Below are 6,262 nucleotides of genomic sequence, written 5' to 3'. Positions count from 1 at the left end.
CAGAACCTGCTGTCGGCTGTACCTGTTCTGTTTTGGACTGCTAAATTATGTTACGATTGTTCAGCTATGTGTAAAATTACAAGCTTTTCTTTCCTTTGTAGTGTCGTCTAGTTTCCAACATTTCCAGTATTTTTGAGACTGCATTTGGCTTTGAAGAGTTTGCTATCTTTCACCAGTTTTTATCTGCACAAAAAACCTGACAAACATGAGTGACTGAAATAATCCCTCTAACTAACAACTCCTTGGCACAGTTGGCCATGAGGCAGTGCTTTTAATGTGGGCAGAGTGAAGGATACGAGCAATTTCTGCAGTATTACAGAATCTTGCGTGTTGGCACGTGCTGTCTGTAAAAGTACAGGCTCTGTAAAGGCATGCAACGTCTAGTTGGCTTTCCTTTGCACTAAGGTGAAGTTAATGTGAAGGAGCATGCAGTTCATCTGACACAATTATCTGCTAGACAGGAAACCATATGAACGGTGGCAGCCATTTCTACTCACACCAAACAATTCACCAGTAAAAACAATGCATTTTTTTCTTTGTGCTAGCAAAAATGAAACAAGCCTTCAGTTGTCAGGGTAAGCAGGAAATCTTGCTCACTGTGTGAATCATTTTTGCCTGCCCTATGATACAGACTACTTATTTCTGTGCAACAACATACACTCCATTTCATACATCAGGTGCAACGCTGTCAAAGCTAGCGCTCTTCTTTGCGCTGCCTGCATCTGCGACCAAAAAGTAGTGCATTGCTTGTGGTGAGCAAAACGTAGTGAATGCTTTGCCTGCAGCCTTACCACATGACACATTTGTCATGAGCTTGGTCAAATGCACTCTTACTGCTGACAACACGCTGTCGCTTTCTAGTGCCTTGGAGCACTCGGCCACTGAACAGGCGCATGCGGAGTAACACGGCTCCCTTTATTTTTCCACGCGGACTACTTCCGTACCTTTCACAGCGTTGCACCTGATGTATGAAACAGAGTACAGGCTTGTAGTTTTTCAAAATGTGTATTTTGGGAAACTGCCGAAGGACGTCACAGATGCAGTCGCATACGGACTTGCTGTGCAGCATCGTGAAAAATGCATGGACGCTTACATCTTGTCCATACGACTGCTTGAGGGGGAGCCTGGTCTTGAAAAAAAAATTTTTATTAATGAAGCCACAGTTCAGAAATCTTCAGGCAACATGTATTTTTGTGTGCCGATTCTAAAAACGTCATTTAATTTCATGTCAAACAATTCCTTGAGCACTTATGTAACATTTATGCATGTATTTTGTGAAGAGCTTTAAAAAAATTAGCTGCGGGAAACTTGCTGATATATATGTCATTGGGTTCTCTTGATACCAAGGAATGCAATAAGGGTAAAATTGTCTTCCTGCCTATCATAGAAATTAAGTTATAGGGTTTTAAATTTATCGCTTCAGAAATGCAAAGAAAGTGTGTATTCCCGTTTCTGAAGTGGCAGCTTCAATACCCTATAACTCAAGTTCTATTATAGCCAGGATGATAATTTTACCCTTATTGCATTCCTTGCTATCAAGGGAACCCAATGGCATACATATTAGCAAGTTTCCTGCAGCAAATTTTTTTAAAAGCTCTTTGGAAAATACTTGCATAAATGTTACATAAGTGCTCAAGAAGTTGTTTTACATAAAATGAAATGACTTATTTAGAATCAGTGCACAAAAATACATGTTTCCTGAAGATTTCATAATTATGACTACATTAATAAAACATTATTTTCAAGACCAGGCTCCCCCTTAAACATGGTATGGTTTCATTCAGTTGTTGAAACTTTCTATGCATTGCAGTGTTGACGGTGACGATTTTGCCTTCTTTGTCTTGTGCCACTTGCATGTTGCTCAAAAAACCGAACAGTTAATGGATTTTGAATTTGGCTACAGTTGATGTATATCATAATGTACTTGATGCAAAGGCAGCATTTTTTTTAAAACCATTTCAAGTCTCTAAACTTCAGAGTCTCTGTGATCCACCATGTCTCACGTGATATGCGGAGCCTGCTTCTTGCTAACTGACATGAACACATAGATCCTTTGGTAAAGATCCATAACAGTTGTTGTTTAAAAACTTGTGCAGTACCTTTTAATGATCGTGTTGAACAACGTTCAAGTTTAACAGAACGTTAGCGCCAGCATTGGTTTCTATGCCTAGTAAGGCTGACATGCACATCACGACGCAAGCTTGACCTGAAAGTTTTGTTCCATGTTGCTTCAAGAGACTGTTTAGATCAGAGTACTGCTCCAGAAGGCTTCTAACAGTCAAGAGAAAATAGCCGCGTACGGGTATAACCTTCACCATCCGGCTATCTACTCAAGCTGAACATGCAATACTTCAATGCGCGTGCTTGAGTTGCATACTGTTCATTGTGTGACTATTCTTAAAGCCAACAGAGCTTGTTCCCTCTTAAGTTACTTATTTGGCCACTGCCGAGCTTTTGGCTTGCAAATGTTGTTTAAAACCCCTCAAAGCAACAATCTCGCAGTCTTCACGGTGCTTTTTTGAAACCTGGACTAAGCTTAGCAAAGTCAGGCTGACACCATTGTTGCATGTTTGTAAGGTGCAGCCACTGTTTAAGGTGCCAAATAAGGCAGCATTATTACCCATTAGCATCCACCTAACAAGCATCCAACAAGCTTATGCTAACGAGTAATTACTCCCTTATTTGAAATCTGCTCCACCGTGGCGGTCACGCCTTAACACATTGGACTAGCACCTGTTTAAGGTGCCGAATCCAAGGGCATTATGCACCCATGTAACTTACTTGGTGGAACAGGGTTTTTGAATGGTATTTCTAGCCGTGTGTGTGTTCAATTCACGTTTACTGTCTTGCAATTTTAAGCCTTACGTAGTACCTAGACTTCTCAAATCTTACTCAAGCACTTCAAAGTCCCTGGACCCTGCAAACATTTGCCCATTTGATGTGCTCATTCGTTTCCTGGCTGGCAAGTAGACTGACGATCTGAATTATGGTACCTGAGCCTCTGCTTTTGTGCGACGAGGTCCAAGAACCACCATGCATTGCAATGCATAAGCCTCTTTGTGTTGTCGTGCTGCACTCTGAAGTGTTGTGTGAATACAATCAAGAATTGCAGCTTGAAATTCTCCGAAGGCATGATAGGCTACATCCTTTGCATGTTTCCGCTGACTACAGCTGCAGTGCAACTACGTCAACATGATCTCGGAGCTTAAGTGATGTGATAAACCTAGATAAACTTTTCTACATTTTAACAGATGCTCGCCGTAAGCTAGAAAGTGCTTAAGTGCTTTTCAGCTTAGAACATGCTTTTTTGGCCATCCTGTTAACGTACATTTGCGCTAAATTGTGCCTTCACTGGCTGCATAATAAATATATAGATACTAACCACCTCCGGCCTCCAAATTCTGTTGAAAAGTTGCAGCTAGACAGTTAAACCTTTCGGTTCCTTGTTTGCTGCTGGGCAAAGCATTGACAGCTAAATAAGAAATCATGTGCTGTTGGTGAAGTCTGCCGTATTTGCCTTTTCTGGTGTCTTTTTGTTTTGCACAAGGTCCTTCGTGTAGAGCTAGATTTTATACCCTGCCATCTTACTTTGCTTGTCCCTCATGTTTGTGAGCCATTACTGCACCTCTAGGCTTTTTTCAACTTCCATTGTGCATGTGTGTAGTGGGTTCTGCGATGTTGTAACGTATCAGCGCACTTAACTAGCTCTAGTGTTTTTAAGGCATGTGTGTTGTTTCTATTGCTGTTGTGTGGCCACCTAGCTATTAAAGGGCTTGCCTTCGTTTATATAAGGAAGCTCGTTTTTGCTATTTTTTTTCAGTGCACAGCTGTGTTGCAAATGTGTGCAAGTCATTAAAAAAAAGAAAAAAAAAGGAGGATGCAGTATGTGTGGTATTGCTCCCTATATGAGCAATGTACAAAAACCTGATATGCAAACATTGTTTTCCGACATCCTGCCTGTAGTGCCCTTTTTTTTTTTTCCCTTGTCCTGCACTGCTGACTCTTGTTGAGAATTTTTATCTGAAAGTTCTACAACATGCTCCTGCAACACTAGCTGAATACACTCTCTGTGCATAAATGCTTTTGCATTACTCCCCCATTCAAATCTACCTATAATGCTGCATACACATCAGACCAGCTAACTTGTGCTCGGAAGTAGGGCACCGCAACTGGCAGGCCATCATATGAACTGCCCCATGCAAGGCATGCGTTAATGACTCATGAAATTTCACTGCACATAAGGTGAAGGAAAAATTGAAGCAAGCAGAGTTTTCATAACGATATTAGAAACTCTTCTGGTTGCTAGCTGCCTTCATCATAGAAAGAGCCAACACATAGATAGGTCAGTCAACTGCAAGAGAAATTGTGCACACCTTCCATATCGACGGAGGACTCTGCCAATGTGCTAGCCACACCTCAGTTGGCCTGACGGTCAAAGAAGTAACCCTTCTAGGCAAAAGAAGATAAAAAGATGTGATGCACGGCCATGTAATAAGTGCTGAAAGTGTGCGCTTGTCGTTCTCTTGTAACCATCCTTGTGTGGATCACACTGCGTACAAAGATTGCCGAGAGCTGGTGAGAAAAAAAAAGCACATTCGATTCGAAATATGGAACAAGGTAACAACAGTGATTGCCGAGAGCTGGCGAGAAAAAAAAGCACATTCGGTTCGAAATATGGAACAAGGTAACAACAGTGCTCACAGCTACTTGTCATTGTGGAACTGCCTTCCAGTCGGAATAAATTGATTAACAGAATGGTCAGCGTGTGAACTGGAAAAAGACACAAACATCCAAATGCAAGACCTTTCGGGGATCTAAGCCCCATATGAAGTGCACGGAGCACAGACTGCAATAGCTAATGGCACAATGGCCTAAAAAGAAAAGTCTCGTAACCTTGCGACTACCCTTCAGAAATGGCAGCCTCTTAAAGGGCATAGGAAAATGCAATGTCTGTCTTGTAAATCACAACCACGTGAATATTTCCACTTCTTAGTCAAACCTGGAAATGAACACGCTAGGCTGTGCTATGCAGAGTCTCAACTAGAAACTAAATAAATCGGCTATAAACTTGTGCTTGTTTTCTTCTATCCTTCACCTTTCAGTTCCACAAACAAAGTAAATTTACCACTAACAGGCCCAAGCCTCAACGTTTCTGGTCACCGCAAAGAAACGGTTTTTGGGGATCTAACAGGCCCAAACCTCAACGTTTCTGGTCACCGCAAAGCAACGGTTTTTGGGGATAGCTTTTGCAAACTGCCATCACCTGGTTTCTGCACTCTCCTATTTTGTTAAAAAAAAAAATGAGGCAGTGAATTATTTAGGCTGAAACCAAGTCGCAAGCATAGAAATGACATGCCCCATCACCTTCCTTCATGTTTACTCTCTGACAGACATTTCATGCTTTCTGTGATGTTAACTTCACCAGCTAAGCTTGCCAGCAGTGAGCATAGTATTTCGATTCACTTTGCATCAGCCAGACAAATACTGCCTCCAAACTTTGTTGAAACCAACAACCAAACATCACCTAAGGGTGCAGTCGGAGCACAAATAAGCAAGTAGTTTAGCTACTAGCAGTGACTGCTTCCAGAGACTTCCCCCCCGTTTGCGCAATCTTTCACACGACACAACATAAACATCCAAGAGAGATGCATTGCCAAATGCATGTACTGTTAGTGCCTCAGGACTACTCAACCACCTCATTTTCTTCTCAGTATCCTTTTTCCGCTCTATGTCCGTCACGCTGTACACACAGGCAACTACGGGCCACACTGTGGACGGCGCGCACATCTATGTCATCATAGAGCACGTCCCATCATTTGCAGTGGCACAGATGGGAGCAATATGCCATGGACACGGTGCAGACACGACTCGCAAAAGTATTCTCTCCATTCTTTCCAATCACTGCAGTGCGGGTTTTGATCCCCAGTGCCATTAGGTATCCACCGGTTTCCCAAATATTTCTGATAAGCGTCATTCATGTACCTACGGTTTCAAGTAGCTGACTGATCAGCTAGGTCAGCCCATTCTGAAAGCCACAACGAAAGAGAGCTATGAAATCATCTCGGTTGTATTGGAGATGTTAATTTTTTAAGCTGCTGAACTGCAAAGCAAGCAATAAAGATGAATGGCGACACTACCCAGCTTCGACTTAGTTGGCATCATCCAGATTACTTAATTAGCGTCGCTTTATGCTGTGAAACTGCCAGCCACTGCAAAACAAAAGCTCCACGAACAGAAAGTTTGATACTTCAGAAGAGGCCTG

Source organism: Amblyomma americanum, chromosome 5 (assembly GCF_052857255.1).
Source record: "Amblyomma americanum isolate KBUSLIRL-KWMA chromosome 5, ASM5285725v1, whole genome shotgun sequence".
NCBI classification, from domain to species: domain Eukaryota; kingdom Metazoa; phylum Arthropoda; class Arachnida; order Ixodida; family Ixodidae; genus Amblyomma; species Amblyomma americanum.
The sequence above is the reverse complement of the archived record's forward strand: the minus strand, read 5'-3'. Positions refer to the sequence as shown.